This window comes from Ursus americanus, chromosome 8 (assembly GCF_024610735.1).
Source record: "Ursus americanus isolate L20-20 chromosome 8, mUrsAme1.1.p, whole genome shotgun sequence".
Taxonomy (NCBI): Eukaryota; Metazoa; Chordata; class Mammalia; order Carnivora; family Ursidae; genus Ursus; species Ursus americanus.
Genome location: NC_142134.1, coordinates 81,734,052 through 81,757,914, shown reverse-complemented (window position 1 = coordinate 81,757,914; position 23,863 = coordinate 81,734,052). Strand labels below are relative to the sequence as shown.

The 23,863-nt window shown below is 41.1% G+C and overlaps 1 protein-coding gene and 1 pseudogene across 5 annotated transcripts in view; one reads left to right on the top strand and one right to left on the bottom strand.

Moving 5' to 3' along the window:
• ADD1 (adducin 1) overlaps positions 1-23,863 on the top strand; it is an 85,445-nt gene that overhangs the window by 3,243 nt on the left and 58,339 nt on the right. The window lies entirely within an intron of this gene.
• Positions 16,892-17,387, bottom strand: LOC123777866 (peptidyl-prolyl cis-trans isomerase A pseudogene; annotated as a pseudogene).

Here is a 23,863-nt window from a genome sequence, read left to right as displayed (position 1 = left end):
CAAGCAGGGGGAGTGGGAGAGGAAGAAGCAGGCTCCCAGCGGAGGACCCCGATGTGGGACTCGATCCCGAAACGCCGGGATCACGCCCTGAGCCGAAGGCAGACGCTCAACCGCTGTGCCACCCAGGCGCCCCGAAAAGTGTTGATATTTTAATTCTATAACTTCATCATTTATTAGCTAGAATGCTTCTATAAAGCGAAATTAGGGGTACCTGGGTGGCTCAGTTGGTTAGGCTGCTGACTCTTGGTTTTGGTTCAGGTCATGATCTTGGTGTCCTGGGATCCAGCCCCGCTTTGGGCTCTATGCTCTGTGGGGAGTCTGCTGGAGGTTCTCTCAGCCTCCCTCTGCCCCTCCCCCTGCTCTCTTTGTCTCTCTCTCTCTCAAATAAATAAATAAATAAATCTTAAAAAAAAAAAAAAAAAAGAAGAAATGCCCTCTCCATAATTTGGTTACCCCTGAATTTTAGCTCTTTTGGGAAAAGTAGGATAAATGCATAATTCCTCTCCAGTATTTACCAGTTCTCTAAATGAGTTGGGAATCCTTTGAAAGTAGCCAGTGAGTTGTGTATGTGTTTGTGTCATTGTGAACTCATGGATTTAAACATATTTGATATGGTTCAATCTGTTGTAGGTATTATCCTTATTGATACTGAGATTGTCCGATCTTTGTCCAAGAGGAGTTTGTTCATTTTGCCTCCAGTCCTTTGAACAAGACTAAAAGTCTTTGATCTTTCCAGTCTGACAAACTGCACCAGGCTCATCTGGCACATTTTCTGTCCCAGGCCCTGGAATCATCCATTTCTCCAAGGGGCCTTGGTTTCTTTTAATGAAAAACAGTATTTAGTAATGACAGTCTGTGTCCTGGGGTTGTTCACTGCTACTAGGTTGATCATTGTTTCTAGGTCTTTCCAGTGTACAGATCACAGGTTACTATACAGAGTTCTACTTAACCGTCTTGATGTTACTTACACCTGTATCTTTTTTCTTTCCAACACAGACATCTTGATTCTAATTACTCATTTTTTTGTTTTTTAAGATTTTAGTTGTTTATTTGAGAGAGGGAGTGAGCACAGAGGGAGAATGAGGGAGAAGCAGATTCCTGCTGAGTGGAGAGCCTGATGCGGGGCTCCACCCCAGGACCCTGAGATCATGACCTGAGCTGAAGGCAGACGCTTAACTGACTGAGCCATCCAGGCACCCCTAATTCCTTACTGTTTCATCCCACACTATACACATCTCAGTCTTAGAAGAATACGAAGAATATCATCAATTAATAAAAATAGAGTTTTTTTGCATTCCCATTAGAGATACAACATCAAATTACTGTGTTTTGAAGTCACTTAGAATAGTTATCTGATTTTGCTACTGGGTGCATAGGTTTTTGGGCTTTTTTTTCTCTTAGTGTTCAGGGATTGCTTTTTAAAAATTTTATTTTATAATTATGTAAAATATTAAAAGTCTTTCAAAATCGAATGAAACAAGGTATAGTCAAAGTAGTATTTCCATCCCTTCATCTTCACCTATCCCTCTTCCCTATAAATAACCTTTTTACATTTTAATTTTATGGTTACATTTACACTTCCTCTTTATCAGATAGATGGTAGTGTATTATACACATTTTCTCACCATGCTTTAAAAAGTTTTTATTAATTGTGGTAAAATACATACAATATGAAATTTGCCATCTTAACTGTTTGTAAATGTACAGTTCGCTGGTATTATATACATTCACATTGCCGTGGAGCCATCACTACCGTCCATCCCAGAACACTTTCATCTTGTGAAACTGGATCTCTGTGCCCATCAAGCACATTCTTCCCTGCCTCCAGCCCCTGTCTCTGTCCTCTCTGTCTCTATGATTTTCAACTACTCTAGATATAAAATTGGAACCATGCAGTATTTGTCCTTTTGTGACTGGCTCATCTTACTGAACATAATGTCCTCAAGGTTCATCCCTGTTGTAGCAGGTGTCAGAATGTCCTTCCTTTTGAAGACTCAACAATACTCTGTTATTTGATACAGCACATAACTGCTTTTTAATGAATACTCAATGTAAAAATTTTGTCCACTAATGGCATTTTTTTTTTCCATACTATGAACTGATGAGAATTTTCTGGTACATTTTAACTTATCAGACTGGAAGGAAATATATCACACAGGTGTGATGTCATACTCAGAAATTCTGTTGAGAAGATTCCAGCCTTCCGTATTATGTGGTGGTTGACAGCTACCAGTATTAAAGACTTCAGTTTTCCATTTTTCTTTTTTTATTTTTTTTTATTTTTTATTTTTTTTAAAGATTTTATTTATTTTTATGTGACAGAGAGACAGCCAGCGAGAGAGGGAACACAGCAGGGGAGAGGGAGAGGAAGAAGCAGGCTCCCAGCCCAGGAGCCTGATGTGGGACTCGATCCCGGAACGCCAGGATCACGCCCTGAGCCGAAGGCAGACGCTTAACGACTGCACTACCCAGGCGCCCCCCATTTTTCTTTTTTTAAATAGCTGCCATTTCAGCCCCTCAACTACAGCAGTACTGTTTTGGGTTGGTTTTATCCATGTCATTTCTGAGTTAAATTGTCTAACTAATTGACACAGTGAGTCCATTATTAATTTGTTAACATTACATTTTAGTAATCTGTTTTTTCTCGTGTTACCCTTTGTTCTCTCACCCATTATGTATGTACATGTTTACTGAACTCTGAGATATTTAAGTCTAAAATATTAGACCTATAGATTCTAAGTGTATGAAAAACAGTGCCTATGTTCATAGTTATTAATGCTGTTTGCCAACATGAGTTTTGTTAATTCTCCCTTCATAATACATCCTCAGTCAGTCCTCCTGTCCCATCTTCATGGTCACCACCTGGGACCCAGCAGCCATCATGTCTCCCTTGAACTAGCACAGCAGGCTCCAGCTGGTTTCCCTGAGTCCTTCTTACCCATTCTCTACCTTTCAGCCCGGGCGATTTACATAGAATATAAATTAGATCGTGTTCTGTCTTGCTTAAAACCTTTCAAAGACTGGTAAAAGTGGTCGCCTCTAGGGAGAGGGAACTGTGTGGCTAGGGGTCGGGGGTGGGAGGGAGAATTACTTTTCAGTTTAAGCTCATATATCTTTGGATATATGTTTTAGTTCACGTAGTTGGTTATGTACTCAGAATAAAATAAGTAATCTTACAAACAGAAACCCAGTGACTTCCCATTATATTTAACAAGAGAATCCAAATTTCTTATCGTGATCTCCAAGCTCACTTTCTACCTTCTTCCATTTGTTCATTTATGCTGTGGTTTTCCTGGAATCTAGCTCTTGCGATTTCGGGAATCATACATTGATCCCTTTGCACAAAATGAACACTTATACCACTCTGCATGGCCAGCTCCTCTTTTAGGCCCCGCTTAAATGTCCTTTAAAGAGACTCTATCTGCCCTCTTTCAAATAGGTTTCCCCTATTATTTACTAACTCAGACACGTCTGGTGTCCTTCAATTTTAATGATTTTTTAAATCTATTTACCCTTGTGTTGTTTTTCCCCCCACAGTAATGATACTTCACAAACGCAGAGAGCATATTTATCCAGTGTTTCAGCTGGCCCCTTTGTGTTTTTGCTAGAATAAGTTCTGAGTCATAGGTTAGACCATGACACTTCCCTGCTTAGAGCTTTTCAGCAATTCTCCCTGGTGCATAAATCCTGATCTCCTGGACCAGGCTTTCAAGGTTTGGCGTCTTCCCATGTATATATCTCCAGTTTTATCTCTTACAGCCCCTTGGTTTTGCTTCCCACTGTGTCCTGAGCATGGTAACCTGGCACACGGTAGATGCCCAGTAAATATTTTGAAATGAGTGATTTAAGATTCGGTCTCTTTAAATCTTTGGGAACTTAAGTCACACTCTTGGGAAAATGATAGCTAAAAACATAAGGGCATAAAGCTTCAGGGAAGGGTACATAAAGAAGGTCGAATTTAAACTTACCCTCGAAAGGTGGGTGCAGGGGCACCTGGGTGGCTCAGTTGGTTAAATGTCTGCCTTCGGCTCAAGTCATGATCCTGGGGTCCTGGGATTGAGCCCTGTGTGGGGGTCCTGGGATCTAGGCTCGCATCAGGCTCCCTGCTCAGCCGGAGTCTGCTTCCCCCCTTGCCTACCCCCCCCCCACCTCTTGTGCTCTCTGTCTCAGGCTGTCTCTCACTCTCAAATAAATAAATCTTTTTAAAAAAAGGTGGGTACAGTGGGTAAAGGGGGAAAATATTCTGTGAAGGAGAAATGAAAGTTTTTTTTTTAAGATTTTATTTGAGAGAGAGAGAGACACACACACACACAGCATGAGGGGGAGGAGCAGAGAGCGAGCGAGAGAGAATCTCAAGCAGACTCCACACTGAGTGCAGAGTCCGATGTGGGGCTCGATCCCAGGACCCTGAGATCATGACCTGGGCCAAAACCAAGAGTCAGACTGAGCCACTCAGGTGCTCCAGAAGTTTTTTTTTTTTAAAGACTAAATTTTTGTTACCTTGTTTTATGGCAATGGTTTAAACACACATGCAGGAATCCCATCTAGACCTACTGAATTCCAGCCTCAGACCAGGTGATTCAAATGTATCCCCTAATTAAGAACCCCTATTCTATGGCCTTTCTTTTATTATTATTATTTTTTTTAAGATTTTACTCATTCATTTGAGATACAGAGAGAGAACATGAGCAGGAGGAGAGGCAGAGGGAGAGGGAGAAGCAGACTCCCCACTGAGCTGGGAGTCCAGTGGGGCTGGACGTGCGGCTTGATCCCAGGACCCAGAGATAACGACCTGAGCCGAAGACAGACGCCCAACCATCTGAGTCACCCGGGTGCCCCTGGCCTTGCTTTTAGAACAGTGGTCCCCAGTTTAGTCAGCGTTGCAGTGGACCCAGCACCACCATTCTGTGGAGGTGGGGTTACTTCCACATTGGGGGTACATCATGTTAAGTGCCTCTGGACTTTCCTCTGAGAGTTATCCTTTTTTCTAGTTAAATGATTGTTGAAAAACTAGGAATATTGTTTTTCATTGGCAACATAGAATTTCTAAAATCTAGTTCATAAACTTGAATTTTCATCTCTTTAAATATTTGCCATATGCCAGGCATTGTGCTTTTATGTATTATCTCACTTAATCCTTACAACAATCCTATTAATAAGTACATATGAGTCTTTTTTTTTTTTTTAAGATTATTTTTTTTGAGAGAGAGTGTATGTGCCTGTCCTAGTGGGGGAGGGTCAGAGAGAGAATCCCAAGCAGGCCTGCTGAGCATGGAGTTGGCCTGGGGCTCAGTCTCATGATCCCAAGATCACGACCTGAGCCAAAATCAAGAGTTGGATGCTTAACTGAGCCACCTAGGCTCCCCAATTATCTTCTTTTTCAGATGAAAAAACTAAGGGAGTTTCAGTGATTGCCAGGGTCATACAGTTAGGTGGTGGAGCTGGGATTCAGACCTAGGGTGTCTGACTCCATAGATGATGCTCTTTTTTTTTTTTTTTTTTAAAGATTTTATTTATTTATTCGACAGAGATAGAGACAGCCAGCGAGAGAGGGAACACAAGCAGGGGGAGTGGGAGAGGAAGAAGCAGGCTCACAGCAGAAGAGCCTGACGTGGGGCTCGATCCCAGACCGCCGGGATCACGCCCTGAGCCGAAGGCAGACGCTTAACCGCTGTGCCACCCAGGCGCCCCCATAGATGATGCTCTTAACCACCAGGCTGTGTTGCCTTCCTTCTCTATACTTTCTCAGCCCAGACACTTTAGGCACTTGATGGAACCGTTGGTCCCGGTCTTCCCCATGAGGGCCAGAGCTGTGCCTCATTCCTGCTGTAGTCCCTGAGTCTAGCACAATGCCTGGCACAGAGCAGGTCCTTAAGAAATAGTTGTTGCATGATTGATCTTCAGTTACTTTTTAAAGATTTTATTTATTTATTTATTTATTAATATAAATATTTATTTATTTATTAATAAAGATATTATTTATTTATTTATTTGAGAGAGAGTGATCAAGAGAACATGAGCAGGGGTTAGGGGGCAGAGGGAGAAGCAGAGTCCCTGCTGAGCAGGGAGCCTGCTGCGGGGACTCTATCCCAGGACTCCAGGATCATGACCCAAGCCCAAGGGTGACCTTAACCGATTGAGCCACCCAGGCGCCTGAACTTTTTAAAAGCTTAGTTGTGAGGAATAATGTTCATGGCAAATTGTTAAAGATGGTGTGCCCCATCTGTTCTCTTAAAGCAGTGGTTGGCAAACTTTCTGTAAAGGGCCAGATAATAGGTATTTCAGGTATTTCAAGCTTTGAGAGTGTAGGGTCTCTTGCAACTCCAGAGCTCTGTTGCTGCTGTAGGAAGCGCAGGCAATATGCAAATGAACCAATAAAGCCTTCTTTATGGACACTGAAATTTGAATTGATTTCTAGGGCTATCATCCATTATTATTTATGTTTAGTATTACTATTTTTTTTTCAAACTTTAAATGTCACTCTTAGCTTGTGGCCCTTATAAAAGCATTTGGCTTGGGAGGGGTCATCATTTGCTGATTTTTGCCCAAAGAGTAAATTTTATCATTAGATTGAAATAGACTTATGTCTCTGGAACTGAATTGTTTTGTCTGCCAGTGGCCTTTGTTCGGTTGCATCGTACTTTGGTCTCCATTAAGGAGCATGTAGAAGAGATAGTGTTCTGAAACACTGTGTCTTATTGGTTGTAAGGCAATTGTTGGGGGCCTTGTCCATTATAATAAGTGGAAAAAAGACAGTTCTTTGTTTTCATTAAGAAATCTGCTTTACTCTGAGTAGAATTCTCCATTTCATCATTCTAGTTCTTTTTTTTTTTTTAAGATTTTATTTATTTGATAGAGAGAGAGCGTGCACAAGCAGGGGGGGCAGCAGGCAGAGGGAGAAGCAGGCTCCCCACTGAGCAGGGAGCCCGGTGCGGGACTTGATCCCAGGACCCCGGGACCACAACCTGACCCAAAGGCAGATGCTTAGCCGACTGAGTCACCCAGGTGCCCCTCGTCATTCTAGTTCTATCCTGAATGAACTTTGGTATTTTATGTTTTTCCTTCCCCTTAATATAGTTCAGTTGTGTGTTAATAGAAAGAGCTATATGGAGTGAGAAAGACCTGGTTACGCCTACCTGTGTAATTTTCTTTGCCAGATTAACCTTGTTTCCTGAATTGTAAAACAGGAGATACTTCCTGCTTCACGTGGCATATTTATGGGGATTAGATATAATGTAGGTGAACTGGGTAGCACTTTGTGGTCTGGCCCAGAGGTTACAGTGGATTCCCTTAGGTGCCCTCCCAACAGATACTTACCTCATGGCTTTGGGGTATACAGCATTGTACTAAGAAAGCAGATGCTCGTCTACTCCATCTAATCTAACCAGATGAAATGATGGTGTTGAAGAAAATGGAATGTTTGCAATTCGGAGGTGCTATTGCCACAGGAGTTTGCTACACAGAAGTGTAGATGTGAGCCAGGACGCTTAGAGTTCAAAACCTTTGGGCTAACTCTTAATTTTTACTTTTTCAAAAGGTGTTGCTTCACTGTCTTTTTGCTGTATCATTTCCTGCAAGAATATGCTATCATCCTAATTTTTGTTCCTTTACGTAACATGTCCTTTTTCTCTGGCTGCTTTTAAAGACTTTTCCCTGTCACTGGTTTTGATCAGCTTTATTTTGATGTGTCTTTGTGTGCATGTTTCTTGTGTTTGTGGGATTCATTGAGCTTTTTTCTTGGATCTGTGGGTTTATAGTGTTCATCAAATTTGGGAAAATCTTGGGCATTATTTTTCACATTTTTCCTGTTCCTTCTCCGTGTCCTGCGCTTCGAGGGCTGCAATACCATGCATGTTGTAGACCATGAAAAGTTGCCCCACAGCTCACTGATGCCCCTTTGTCTTTTCTCCATAGGTTTCGTTTTGGATAGTTTTCATACTGTATCTTCACATTCACTTATTTTTCTTCTGTAGTGTTTAATCTGCCATCTTGTTCAGTAAGTTTTCATCTTAGACATCCTGGCTTTCATCTTTACAAGGTCTATTTGTATCATTTTTATATCTTCCATTTCTCTACTTAAGATTTTGAAAATATGGAATATAGTTGTACCAACTGTTGTAATGACCTTGTCTGCTAATTTTAACTTCTCTTTCAAGTCTGGGTTTTGATTGATTTATCTCCTCAATCTGGGTTATATTTTCCTGCCCTTTGCTGGTTGGGTAATTTTTTATTGGATACCAGACATTGCAAATTTTATTTTACATTGTTGTGTTTTGAATAGTTATTTACTCCTCTAAATGCTCTTGATGTTTGTTCTGTTAGATTAGCAACTGTTAGGACACATTGTGAATCCTATATATGGTTTTGTTTTTATTTTCCTCCATACTTTGGGAAGTTATTTTGGCAAGTGGAAGAGGGATGTCCTTTTTTGAATTCCCTATCCTTTAAAGGTTTTCAAAACCCAATCTAAGATTTTCATTAGTAACAGAGTAAATATGCTAATATCCCCTTAGTTTGGTCAGTGCTTACTGGCTATCACATGTTTCCTTAAAATAGTTAGGAATCTTAACATAGCATAACGTTAAATTTTAACAGAGCTGTTTAATAGTTAATGCTTATTCTGACCTACATGCAGGAAACTTGAGTTGGAGGGAATGAAGGGGAGCAAGTTGAATTCATTTTGCCCTTTGAGCTTTATTTATTCCAGAAGTACCTTTTTAAACAATTGTTATGACTAATAGACATTGTTTCTCATAGCTGTTAGTTTAAAAGTGTTCAGTGTATTTTCACAAGGTGTTTTTTTAATGTGTTTATGCTACATAGGAAAAAAATGACATTTTAAATACAGTTAAGACTCGAGTCTGTAGGACACTTACCTTTTAACAGTGCCTTGAGAACCCTCTGCTGGGGTAAAAATAACAGTAATCTTTTAAAATGTTGTTTTGCAAGTCTATTTTTTGTTCTGTAACTTTATTAATTTGCATATCAGTCCCACCTTTTCATATATAGTTATTGAGCACCTGTTTTATGCTGGGTATTGTTCTAGGCCCAATGGACAGAGACATATTGCCCCTCTCGGGATCTCCTATTCTAGAATGAGAGATAAGGAATAAATGCTATGTTAAGTGGTAGTAACTGCTGCGAAGACGGGAGGCATGAGGAAATAGAGAATGATGGCAGCAGGATCTATTTTAGATGGAGAACTGGGTTGACTGAGGAGGAGACATTTGATCAGAGATGAAATCTGTGTGCATCTGGGAGCAGGTGTTTGAGCAGTAGAAGTGGAGATCCATCTCACTGCTCGTGGTTTCTTGTTGCCGGTTGGTGGTAGATACTGAAGGGGCCAGGCCACGTGGGCTAGGTATCTGGAAAAGAAGCCCTTGTGGGCCATGAGCTAGATGAGGAGACCGAGCATGTGGTGGATGCCTCGTTGCCCTATGTCTGCCGAATGCCTGACACTGGGCAGTGCAGGTATGAAACTGATTTTTTTTTTTTTTGGAGCCTATCTAATAGCAATAGTAAAATTATTAATGTTATTATTATAATAGTATCATGATTGTATAATCTTTAAATTATAGCAGTGGCCACAGGTAATTTTTATTGTGCTTTGTGTGGGAAGTACCGTCCCAATCTGCAGATGAGGAAGCTGTTGCATAACTTGCCTGAGAGTGCACAGTCAGAACGCTGGTTTGCACATATATAGATCTCTTTTAAGAAATAGTTAGACAGAGGGGCGCCTGGCTGGCTCAGTCAGTAGAGCATGAGACTCTTGATCCTGGGGTGGTGAGTTCAAGCCCCATGTTGGGCATAGAGCTGACTTAAAAAAAAAAAAACACAAGAAACAAGTTGCAGAAAATTTAGTAACTATATAAAAAAATGGTTACACATAATGGTACTTATCTTGCTTCCCTTTAATACATCTTGGAGAATGCTCAGTATCACCACACAGAAATCTATTTTGTTTTCCTCAGCAGTCTCAGGTGTCCCATCTTACAGATATACTGTTATTTGTTTAATCACTCTTGTATCGATGGGTATTTGTTTCCAGAATTTTCCTGTTGTAAATCGTTTCAGTGAATATTCTTGCATCTCCGTCTTTGGGCACTAGGGTGTATATTTGTAGGTCTGTTCTGAGGAATGAATTGCCTGGTGCAAGGATATTTGCACTTTAGTTTCCATAGCTGTTTCCAGATTACCCTTCTGAGAAGTTATACCAATTTATACTCGCATCAGCTGTCTGATTCCCCCAAATAAGGAAGTGTTTACATGTACCGTGGAAGTAAGAGGTGCCTATCTTATACAGTAATTGTAAGGTACCTGGTAAGCTGTCAGTAAATGGCTGTTATTATATGTTACTAATATAATATGAACATTTTTTCTATTACCAGAAATATTATAAGTCTAGGAACTGTTTCAGGAAGTTGGGAAAGAGAAATTATACAATTGGCCTACCAATGTGTGCCCCCCAGATACTGTCACCTGTGTCAGAACAAATTAACTCTGCATGGAGCCCCTGGAGGTTGATGTCAGGGGATGGAGCTTGCAGGCACATGCAGGCTTGTGTTAGGCCCCGGATGCTCACAGGGACATTTATTCCACATGTGCCTTCACAGTACCCTGGAGTGGCAGTTTTTGCTGTTTGCATGGGGAGAAGAAGGCCATCACTTGAGAGGGACCTTTGGAATATTCCGTCCTGAGCACTTTGCTCTTCCCTTCTCCTACTCTGAAAGACTGAATGTTGGTTTGCCCTGTGGATTAACTGAGAATGACTTAAGGAGGTCTGTACCTAAAAATACGGATTTTCTCTTCTGCTTGTTCTTGCTTGAAATTCCTTGCAGAGGAGATGGAGAAGTGTGGTGTTAAGGAAGGAGCAAGTCTTCACCTGGAAGGTGTGGGTTTACTGCTGGTTAACTGAGGTGATAGAGCAGTAGGTGATAAAGGCACTTTGCTGCTCTGAGACTCCGTTTTCTCCATTACAAAGTGAAGCAGTTTTAAGATGCAAAGCAGAGAATGTTGTGAAAACACTTTGAAAATGCAAATGCATTGAGAGAAAGAGAGAGAGAGAGAGCATGAGCAGGGAGAGGGACAGAGGGGCAGAGGGAAAGGAAGAAACCGACTCTTTGCTGAGCAGAGAGCCGGATGAAGGGCTCCATCCCAGGACTTGATCCCAGGACTCCGGGATCATGACCTGAGACGGAGGCAGATGCTTAGCTGACTGAGCCACCCAGGTGCCCCCAAATAAAATCTTAAAAAAAAAAAAAAGTGCAAATGCCAGATAAAAACATCTGTCCACACAGAAGCTGGTACGTGAATGTTCACGGCAGCATTATTCTTAGTGGAAAAGTAGAAAGAGCTCAAATGTCCATAAACTGATGAATGATAAACAACATGTGGTGTATCCATGCAGTGGAGCATTATTTGGCAACAATAAAGAATGCAGTGCTGTTATATGCTGGACATGCATGGATTTGGAAAATCTTATGCTAAGAAGCAAGCCAGAGAAAGAAGGAGGAGGAGTCAGAATGGGGAGTGCCTGCTAGTGTGCCTGGGGTTTCTTCTTGGGTGTTGAAAATGTTACAAAATTAGATCTTGATGGTGGTTGTACATGTCCGTGAATAAATGAAAAAAAAACACTGAACTGTACACTTTAATTGGGTCAATTTTTATGGTATGTGAACATATCTCAGTAAATCTGTAAACATGCCAACGCTGCATTAGGGGTTTTAGTCAAGCAAGTCCGTTGTCAGCTATCGAATTAGTGCTGGGTATTAGGGATATGGTGTCAGGAGCAAGTCCAGTTTTGCCACTCAGAGTGTGTGGCCCTGGATCAAGTTGGTGAAATTCTCTGAACTCCTTTTCTCATCTGTAGAAGTCAGAGTAGTAACAGTAACAATCTTGTCTAACCCAAAGCCTCGTGGGGCCACAGCGAGGCAACATTTGACTCACGGCACACAGGTGTGCTGTGAGTGTGCATTTTCCCTTTCTTTCCTCTTTTTCCAGTGTTACACTGGTGAGAAGTGGGCTAATAGGGAAAGGCACACAAGGGCAACAGAGAGCCCCGTGTACTAGCTACTCCCACTGTTTTCTTTTTTTAATCAGTCAAAGCTCTGTGTGGAGGTACTTGTGTCATGTGCAGCTGTACATGTTTGCAGCTTAGCAAGAGCTTTGTAGTTAACCATGCTTTCCAAGATTTAGGAGTATTTTAGTTAACAGGCCAACCTTATTCCCAGATGATACCATTAATCAAATTGTTGCAGAGAGCTTCAGGCAGGCAAGGGGGGGGGGTTAGAAATGGGGCTTGAGTCTCATGGAATGAGCTCCCTTTAGGATTGTCTAGGAGGAAGGGATGTGACATGCATCCACCCATCTTTAGGGGAACTAGATGGCCCCACCATCCAGATAACACTCTCTCAGTTTGTTCTGAGCATCGCCTCCAGGGACTGAAGCACAGTGCACTCCGACAGCATAAACACCAGCAACACCAGCGATGTCACTGACCTGGAGTATCTGGAACATTTAGCGTGCTCTGTTTGCTGCCTAGGGTGTCTGATGGATGCATTGTTTAGGAAAGCAGGGTTTTTCTTCAGGGGAAGGAAGCATTTCTTTTCCAGCTTTTACTACTGAATTTTCTTTGTCTCTAGTTTCTAAGTGATACTAGCGTTTAGGAGACTTATGAATTCATTGAACTTTTTAAAAAAGCCTTCAGTGTAGCAGGATTTGTACTGAGCATTCAGGAATCAAAGATAGCAAGAACGGAAGTCCCGCTTCAAGGGCTCAGGGCTCTTCAAGTCTGTAGGAGAGCAGCATAAGCCCATGAGGCTGGCTGTCCAGGTTCTCCTGCTAGGGTCTTTGGGAGGGACCCGAGGTGGATGCCTGTTAGGGCTGTTCAAGTCGTTGAAATGTTTCACGTCATCATGTACAGTTCCTTTCTTTCTTAATTTTTTTTAAAAAATATTTTATTTATTTATTTAACAGAGATAGAGACAGCCAGCGAGAGAGGGAACACAGCAGGGGGAGTGGGAGAGGAAGAAGCAGGCCCACAGCGGAGGAGCCTGATGTGGGGCTCGATCCCATAACGCTGGGATCACGCCCTGAGCCGAAGGCAGACGCTTAACCGCTGTGCCACCCAGGCGCCCCCTTTCTTTCTTTTTTTTTAAAGATTTATTTATTAGAGAGAGAGCAAGAGAGGGAGGGACAGAGGGAGAGGGAGAGAGAGTCCCAAGTAGACTCCCCACCCAGCACAGACCTGGGGCTCCTTGTGAGATTGACCTGAGCTGAAACCTCTTAACCCACTGCGCCACCCAGGCGCCCCACCCACAGTTACTTTACATTCATATCTTAGAAAAATCAAGCTAGCATTTCTGTTTTAAAGTATATTTTAACTTTTTCTGGTAGAGAATTTTCATTTTTGTTGCTTCATATTGTGCTAGGATGAAGTAGAATCCTCATGAAAATAGTGGAGGTTTTCATGACTGCAGCTATGGGAGGCTGCCAGTACCTTTTTCATAAAACGAATTATTTGTACGTTATTTTGGCTTTTGAGGCTGTTGACCCCGGATTTCACTGTGCTGTGAAAAAAGCTATGACATCATCTTTATTCTCAGTAAAAATCAAGGCTGCATGTCATTTGCTAGAGTAGATACACGAATTACAATGTGAGATGTGATGTATATACATTTTTCTTCCCCCTGAAAGGACATACGATTTGTGCTTTTAAACTCAGGTAATTAGCACATTTTTAGCTGTACCTATAATCTGGCTCTCAGAGTTGTTTTAAGGATTAGAAAATATATATATATAAAGCCTAGTGAGGGTTATGGATTGCTAAATGGTGTGAGATTTATTCTTTTTCTAACTTCTTAGAAGTTGGTCACTTTTCTTAACATAAAGTGTTTGCATCTATATGTTTCTCTAAAAGTAGCTCTTTAGGGAAGCCAGTGGTTTTCAGCGCATTATCTTTTCAGTATGTAAGTGTGTTTAAAATTTCATTATAATTTCTTCTTTGGCCTTAAGCTGTTTAAAAGTATGCTTTTATGGGCGCCTGATCGACTCAGTGGGTTAGGTGTCTGACTCTTGGTTTCAGCTCGAGTCATGATCTTGGGGTCACGGGATGAAGCCTCATGTTGGGTTCTACGCTGCGCATGGAATCTGCTTGGGATTTCTTCCCCCTCTCTCTCTCTCAAAAAAAAGTATGCCTTAAAAATGTTAAATATATATACGTATATATGTATATACGTATGTATATATATATTTGTATATATATACGCACACACACATTTTTTTTTTAAATCTTCCTGTTGGAGTGAACTTATTATCACTATGTAGTGGCTTTTCCATCCCAAATAAATGCTTTTATTTTCCATGGGTTTTTTTTTTTTGTTTGTTTCATATTAACGTAGAAACTCCAACTTTCTTTTGGTTGGTATTTGCCTGGTATACCTATTTTCATCCATTTACTTGAAGACTTATATTCTCTTCTTATGTTTTATTGATATGTTCGTTTTTTGGGGGGGATGCTGTAATCAGTTACCTTAAACTTGGTGCCTTAAAACAACAGAAAGTATTCTCTTATAGTTCTGAAGGCTGGAAGCACAAAATCTGTATCACTGAGCTGACATCAAGGTGATGGCTCTGGAGATTCTTAGAGGAGAATTTGCCCCTTGCCTCTTCTACCTTCTTAGGCTGCCAGCAGTGTTTGACTGTGGCGGCCTCACCGCAGTCTCTGTGTCCCTGGTCATACTGCTCTCATGTCTTAGGAATGTGTAGTCAGAGTTCCTTTCAGCTGCCTTTTTATTGGCAATTCCATTTAGGTAATCCAGGTAGCCTGGGGTAATCTTATCACCCCAAATCTTTAATCACATCTGCAAAGTCTTTGCCATGTAAAATAACATTTACAGGCTCCTGGGGTTAGAACTAATATCTCTGGCGACCATTACTCAGCGTACCATACTGCGTGTAACTTCTGTCTTTTAACTGGCATTATATTTATCGTGATTCTGATAAATTTGTACCTTTTCTATCATTTTACATTTTGTTTTCTTTTTTCTTTCTTTTTTTTTTTTTGTGATTTTATTTATTTATTTAAGAGAGAAAGAGAAAACGAGTGGTAGGGAGGGACAGAGGGAGAGGAGGACAAGCAGACTTTGTGCAGAGCCAGGAGCCTGCAACACGGGGCTTGATCCTAGGACCTTGAGATCATGACCTAAGCTATGGGCAGATGCTTAACCGAATGAGCCACCCAGGTGCCCCTCCGTTTTGTTTCCTATTTGTCTTTTTCCCCTTCATGCTTGCCTTTTCAATTAATTAATTATTTTAAATATTTATTTTTTATTTTTTAAAAGATTTTATTGATTCATTTGAGAGAGAGAGAGAGAGAGAGAGAGACAGCACAAGCAGGGGGAGAAGCAGAGGGAGAATGAGAAATAGACTCCCCACTGAGCTGGAAGCCCGACACGGGGCTCGATCCCAGGACCTAGAGATCATGACCTGAGCCAAAGGCAGACCCTCAACCATCTGAGCCACCCAGGTGCCCCAGATTTTATTTATTTATTTGACAGAGAGAAAGAGAGCACAGACAGGGGGAGCGGTAGGCAGAGGGAGAGGGAGAAGCAGGCTCCCAGCCGAGCAGGGAGCCTGATGTGGGGCTTGATCCCAGGACCCTGAGATCATGACCTGAGCCGGAGGCAGATGCTTAACTGACTGAGCCGCCCAGATGCCCTTGCCTTTTTGTTTTTTTAAAGATTTTATTTATTTGAGAGAGAGCTGGCGAGCAGGGGGAGGAACAGAGGGAGAGGGAAAAGCAGACTCCCCGCTGAGTCGTTCCCATGACCCTGAGATCACGACTTGAGCTGAAATGAAGAGTCAGATGCCCAACCAACTGAGCCACCCAGGCGCCCCCATGCTTGCCTTTTTAAACAACTAAGTTTTGTTTTTTTCTTTTTTCCTTTATGTTCTCCCCTCGTTTGGTTTGGAAATTACATACTCTGTTTTGTTCTCTTTTAGTGGTTGCCCTCGAAATTTTACCCTGCATGTATGGGACAAAGTCTGAAATTAATGCTATCTTCTTCTACCAGACAAAACAAAAATATTGAAGCACTTTAATTCCAGTTAAACTCAACTATCAGGTTATGTGCTACTGTTATTCAGTATTCTAGATCAGCCTTTTTTTAAACTCATAAATTGGATATCATCATCACTATATAAAATATATTTTTAGATTTTGTTCCCGTTTAGCAGTTTCTTTACTCACAGTCCTTAATGGCATTTCTGATTTTTCTTCCTGGGATCATTTTTTTCTTCTTTAGAAGTTCCTTTTCTGCAGGTATATAGGTGGTACCTTTGTTTTTGTTCATCTGAAGTGGCTTGATTTTGCATGCATTCTCAAAAGATAGTTTTGCTTGGTGTAGAAATCCAGATTGACGGTTATTTCCTTTTAGCATTTTGAAGATACTCTATTCCTCTTTTGTTGTTTCTGTTACAAGTTTGCCAGTGTCTAGTTGTTATTCCTTTGTAGATGATCTTTTTTTCCCCTTGCCTTTGCTGTTCTGTAGATTCATTACTGTGTATACAAGATGTGTATTTCTCTTTATTTATTTGCTTGTTATTTGTGGATTCATGTCTTTCAGTTACATATAGTTGTTAGCCATTCTCTCTTTGGATATTATATTGATTCTTTGCTATTCTTTTTGTTGTTGTTTAGTTTCTATTTCATAATCATAAACTTTATGATCCAGCTAGACTTGGAGGGGAGTAAGAAAAATATGGAACTCATGGAACTGCAGTGAGAGCACAAAGATTGTAGGGTATTTTAAGCAGATGGGGGTGATGGGGTGCTCTCCTAAGCTACAGGAGGAATGGTCTGGTAGTTAAGATAAAACACAAGTCAAATTTATTAGGTTTGTCCACAGTCAGCAATGGTGGTCTTCTTGCTGGTCTTGCCATTCCTGGACCTAGAGTGTTCCATGGCTTCCCCAGCATTCCTTCCCTCTCTCACCTTGCCAAAGACTGCACGCTTGCCATCCCACCACTTGGTCTTGGCAGTGCAGACAAAAAACTGAGAACCATTTGTGTTGGGTCTAGCCTTTACCATGGACAAGATGTTAGGACCTATGTGTTTTGGGATGAAATTCTCATCATCAAATTTCTCCCCATAGTTGAACTGGCTGCCAGTGCCATTATGGCATGTGAAGTCACCACCCTGGCACATAAATCCTGGAATAATCTGTGAAAGCAGGAACCTTTATAACCAGATCCTTTCTCCCCAGTGCTCAGAGCCCGAAAGTTCTCACCGTGTTTGGAACTTAGTTTGCAAATAGCTCCAAGGAGATGCAGCAGAAGGGCTTGCCAGCTGCAGCGATGTTGAGGAATACAGTAGGGTTGACCATGGCTCGGCAGTTTAGGGAGGCTCCAGGGCAGCGGCCTCGGCAGACTCTTCACTGTTCTTTATTATCTTGGCCTGTAACTCCAGTAAATGTGTAGTGGACTTCTTATTCTGTCTCTTCCGGCATGGCTTATATCTCCTTGTCTCCCTGTGCTGGTCTCTGGGGAATTTCTTCAGACCTGTCTTTTAATTTACTAATTCTTCTTCATCTGTGTCAAAGCTGCTATTAATTCATTAGTTGACTTGTAATGTATTTTTGTAAGTTTTTTTTAAGATTGTATTTATTTTTAAAAATTTATTATTGGAGCGCCTGGGTGGCACAGTCGTTAAGCATCTGCCTTCGGCTCAGGGCGTGATCCCAGCGTTCTGGGATCGAGCCCCACATCAGGCTCCTCTGCTAGGAGCCTGCTTCTTCCTCTCCCACTCCCCCTGCTTGTGTTCCCTCTCTCACTGGCTGTCTCTCTCTGTCAAATAAATAAATAAAATCTTTTAAAAGAATTTATTTATTTGAGAGAGAGCACACGCATGTGCGAGAGAGAGAGCACAAACGGGGGAGGGGCAGAGGGAGAGGCAGACTTGCAGCTGAGCAGGGAGCCCAAGGCTCCAATCTCTGGGATCATGACCCCAGCCGCAGGCATACACTTAACTGACTGAGCCACCCAGGTGTCCCCAGATTTTATTTTTTAAGTAATCTCTACACCAGAGGTGGGCCTTGAACTCATAACCCTGAGATCAGGAGTCACATGCTCCACCAACTGAGGCAGCCACGTGCCCTGTAAATAATTTTTTCAACATTTTATTTCTGAAAGTTCTGTTTGGTTTCTTTTTCAACTCTGCTCATTTGTGATAATCTCTGAGGCTTGTCATATTTGTGATTAATTTATTTTTTAATTTATTTTTTAAACATTTCATACATAGTTATTCTGTGTTCTGTATTATAATTCTAGTATCCAAAGTCTTTGAAGGCCTAAGTGTATGGTTCATTATTTCTGAAGACTGTCACTCATGCAGATTGTTTTTGGGTTTGTGGAATTTTTACTAAGACCTCCTATTTGGTTGATTTTAACCTGGGGAAAAAACCTGGGGATCAACGTTGAGGATGTTTTTCCTGAGAGGATTGTATTTACTTCTACTGTGAGCTAGGGTCACTGCCCACCAGAGACCATATCCACTGTCTTCAGAGTTCCAGCTCTTTGGCTCCTTTTTTGCCTCCAGCAATGCTCAGTTTTGGTATTTGACCTCTGCTGATGTTACCTTTTGTGAGGGGTTCCCATTTGGAGTTAACTAGTTTCATTCTCAGGGTTTTGGGCCTTTTTTTGTTTAGCCCTTGGAGGTTTCATGTATTTCTTACATGCAAATAACATTGGTTTTTATGGAAAGTCTTATTGAGTGATGGGGCCTCTCAAATAGTTGCCTTACTCCATCTCCAAGTGGTAGTTATTAGTAGTGGAAGTAGTGGTCGTGTTCTGGTTTAAAACTTAGGAAAAGTGTATTCAGTATGAGGTGATTCTAATGTGCACAGCTTGAGGGTCAGTGGAGTGAGGGAGATGTGTTGGTGTTCTTGGTATAGGAAGGAACTAGCTCTGGCTTGGCCAGCATGTGAAACTTTGGTAGTAAAGTCATTACTTTGCTCAGTTTTATCATTTGTAAAATAACTAGATGACTTTTTTTTTTTTTTAAAGATTTATTCACTTGAGAGAGAGAGAGTGTGCACATGGGGAGGGGGGAGGGGAGAGGGAGAAGCAGGCTCCCTGCTGAGCAGGGAGCCCAAGGAGGGACTTGATCCCAGGACCCTGAGATCATGACCTGAGCAGAAGGCAGACGCATAACCGACTGAGCCACACCGGCGCCCCTATAACTGGATGACTTTTATTAAAGTTCCTTCTGGGGCTAAAAATGTATGCCTCTAGGTTTTGTCTTACTGCCCTTTTTTCTATTATATTAATTTTCTTTTAAAAGATTTATTTACTTTTAGAGAGAGAGAGAGTGCAAGCACAAGCTGGAGGGGCAGAGGGAGAGGGGGAGAGAATCTCAAGCAGACTCCATGCTGAGCTCTAGTGCACAACTGGGTCTCACAACTCTGAGATCACGACCTAAGCCAAAATCAGGAGTACAGCACTGAACTGACTGCACCACCCAGGCGCCCCCTTATTATATTAGTTTAATAAGCATTATTTAAAATCTGTGTTCAGAGCGTTGTGTTGGAATGTCAGAAGATGAGCATTGTAATCGATCCTGACTTCAGTAAGCTTGCAGTCTAGCTGTTTAAACAGGGACAATACAGGGGCGCTTGGGGTGCTCAGTCAGTTGAGCGTCCTATTCCCGATTTCTTCTCAGGTGGTGATCTCAGGGTTGTGGGATTGAGCCCTATGTCGGGCTCCCTGCTCAGTGGGCAGTCTGCTTGGGATTCTCTCTCTCCCTCTGCTTCTCCCTTTGTCCCCCCCCCCCCCCGACTCTCGCTCAAATAAATAAATAAATAAATAAATCTTTTAAAAAAATGGACAATCTGGAACAGTGATGCCATCTGTAAGAGGGACTTCTAGTAAGTGGTGCTGCCGTGTGTCCCTGTGCACATATTAAGGAGGACAGTTAATTAGTGCCCATCATAGAATGTTCTTCCAGTGTCCTTTTTTAAGAGATTCAGTTTATCTTTATAGGTGCAGCTGCTTATGATGATAATAGCTACCATTTTTTAATTGCCTTAATTTATTGCTCACTGTGTACCAGGCACTATACAAAACACTTGATGTAAGTTAACTCATTTAATCTTAAGTCAAGGAAGTAGATAATGCTATCATTCTCATTTTACAGAGAAGAAACTAAAGTATGTATGTAGAGAGAGAGAGATGAAGGAATGTGCCTAAGGATATGTAGCTAGTAAGTGATGAACTGGGATCAGAACCCAGGTGGTCTGGCCCTGGGGTCTAAACTCTAATGTGAATTGAGCATGCTTATTAATCAGTTAGCATTGGGAGGCTAAATGGAATTTTGTTGAAGACCCAAGCCAGATTCCTTCTTTCCTTCCCTCCCTCCCTCCCTCCCTCCCTTCCTTTTTTTTTTTTTTTTTTTTTAAGATTTTATTTATTTATTTGTCAGAGAGAGAGAGAGCACAAGCAGGGGGAGCAGCAGGCTTCCCATTGAGCAAGGACCAGGATGTGGGATTCGGGCCCACAACCCTGGGATCATGAGGTGAGCCAAAGGCAGACACTCAGCCTGGGCATACAAGCAAGATTCTTTCTGTACCAATCTGGTATCAGATGTTTTTGGAAATATAAACAGGATAAAGTACATTGAAGTTCACTTAAATTTGCTGACTCAAACAGAAGGTTTGGGTGGCTTATCTTCAAGCACCTCGCCCTAAATTGTTTTCAAAACCACACCCAAGTCAGTCTCAGTAAACGACACAAGAGTATTGGTTTAGGTATTGAGTTAAAGTGAGAAATCTAAATTAACTAAGCTACACATGTTGATACAGATAGAATGCTGTAGTTTTTTTGTTGAAATATAAAAAGGTAAGATGAGTTTATAATAAAATGCTATTTTTAATTAAAATAATCTATTTTAACTTTAGTTGGTTAAACCTAATGTTCTTGAAGTTTTTGAAGTGAAAATTTTAGCATGTTTTATATTCTCATCAGACATTAGATAATTAAAATATTTCTTATTGATAGAGTATCCACTGTGTGTCAGACATTGTGCTAGGTATTTCACTTTTATTATTTCTAATTGCCCCAACAGCCTTGGAACGTATGACTTGAGGAAACTGAGGTGCAGGTCAAACCATGTAGTTTGTGGGGAAGCAGTGGGGTGCTGCTGGCTCAAAGCTGAACCACGCACCAGCGGGCCTGTTGGGGAGTGAAGAACCACACCTCTGTGTCTCTGGGGAGAGGCAGTTATTGGCGATGAGATAACTGGAAAACGTCATTTATGAAAATTAATTCCAGATGGTTAAGGACAAATGTTTAAAACTGTAGAGACTATGGGGAAAAAGCAAAATAGAATGTTTATCAGAGATAAATCCCAAAAACTTTCTTGGAACATTTTGTGCACGTGCCTGTGAAAGAATGGGAATTGTCTCTTTATTTATTTATTTTTAAGATTTTATTTTTATTTATTTGACAGAGAGAGATAGCAAGAGGGGGAACACAAGCAAGGGGAGTGGGAAAGGGAGAAGCAGGCTTCCCGCCAAGCAGGGAGCCCGACGTGGGGCTCGATCCCAGAACCCTGAGATCATGACCCGAGCCGAAGGCAGACGCTTAACGGCTAAGCCATCCAGGCATCTCAGAACTGTCTCTTTAAAACCAGAAGATCTCAGGAAAAAGTTTGCAGAACTAAATATGCAAAATATTAAAATATTTAATCATTGAAAAATAAAATTGCAGAAGATAATAGTCTGGGGAATCAAACATGACAAACAGTCACTAGGCATACTACTTTTTTAATTTCTAAGAAAAACTACGTCAAGATTTTGTTAGGTAGGTGGACGGAGAAGTTGGAGATGTAAATAAACATGAAAACCGTTTGTCCTTACCTGCTAATCAGAGAAATGACAAAGCAGCCGCTTCCGATCTACCAGAGTAGGGAAACTTTAGTGATACCTTTGTTTCTTTGAGCCAAAAAGGAAGTGAAACTTTATATTTAGTCCTAACCCATTTGGGGGTTTCTTTCACTGTGCACTTCCTTTCCACCAGCGGGTTTACCTTTCCAGCAGTTACTGTAGAGACATAGTTTTCCGCTATTTTGTTCAGCAACTGCTTTTCCAGCCCCCGCCCTAGGCAAGGCCCTGCAGCTAGGATTTTCTAAACGGGTCACATTTTCTGGGATATTTATTTTATTTGCCATGTCACAATTATTTGAGGATGCTTTGCATTTTTATTGGCTTGTTAAAATATGCTGTAGTTTTCCAGAAGTGTTCTGTACTGTTGTGTGGAAAGAATTTTGAAGTACAGTATGCCATGCTTTGGGGACCTGAATAGAAATGCCTCCCCTAAGTAAAAGTGTTTTTATTCATTTGAACTATGGGCTGAACACCTTGATGAATTGTTTCTATTTTATGTAACTCCACTAAGGTCAGGCTGCAAAACCACGGCTCAAGATTTTCCTAGACACACCAGTAGAAAATACTTGGGAAAGAATGAATTATTTGATCATTTCAGAGCTGGATTAAGTTCAGGTTAAAAGTGCTAGTATTACTTAGTTTGGTGTTAAATGACAGAATGAAAGGGATAAACTTTTTTTCCTCCTTGAAAAGAGCAGTTGGCCTCTGCTGGGCTTAACAATGTCCTTATATGGACATACTATTAATATTTCACCCCGGATCTTGAATTTCTTCCACAGTTCTAATTACGTAATTGCCATTTAGCACGTCTGGGTAAAATCAACAGTCAGTGGTTTCAGAATGTGAATCTTTTCTGGTGCCCTCCAAGTTGTTTTCTTTCCCTGAATTGAAAAGGTTTTATTTCCAAAATTTTAATCAATAGCCTCATGATTTTAAGGTTTTATAGATTTATTTATTACTTATTATTTTATTTTTTTAAGTAAGCGCTGCACCCAACATGGGGCTTGAACTCACAACCCTGAGATCAATGGTTGCATGCTCTACGCCTCATGATTTTAAGGTTTTAAAAGCACCTCTGCATATACAGATATAAAATAGTTCTGTGTTTAACCATTTTGTTTTCATTTTTAAATAAAGGGGTATGTAAAAATTAGAGGGTTTCCCTCAATCCCAAAATGTATAATTTTGTTTTCATTTTTAAATAAAAGGGGTATGTAAAAATTATAGGGTTTCCCTCGATCCCAAAATGTGTAATACTTTTTAAAATATGGGGTTTATATTTGAGAGCTTTTGACATTCATTTAGGTACATAAAATAATTCTGGAGAATTTTAACTACCAAAGGTTGATTTGCTCAGTGTTATTTAGTTTTAAGTATGTTTTATTATATTCGTCCTTACCTGCTAATCAAGAATCAAATTATATTCTATAATTTTGAAAAATGGTTGTCTTATTAATCAGAATATCAGTTAACTAGATCTTTCTGTTTAATAGCCATGTTTGTCTACTCAGTAACTTCAGGGAGTTACTCTGGTATTCACTGAAATAGATCTGAAAGCCTAGATCTGGCTTAGGGGGTGGGACGTGAACAGGGATGCCCCCTATGACTGAGGGACGGTGTTTTCTGGCACCAGCTATCATGATTACACGGGCTGGTGAATGGGACTTCATCCACACATGATATCGAGCATGTGTTCACTCCACAGTCGTGTCAGTTGGGTATTATCATTGTCCCCCCTCTATCCATGAGAAAACTGAGGTACAAATAGCTTGTTCAGGGTACGATCTTAGTAAATATCTCGGCTGGGGTTTGAACCCTGGTGACCCCAAAGCCTCCCTTCTTCCCATTAAGCATCACTGCCTCTCCGCAGTTGTAGGACCTGAGGGTTGTCCGCTCTCGGACTTTCTTACCATCCGCTGCCTCCC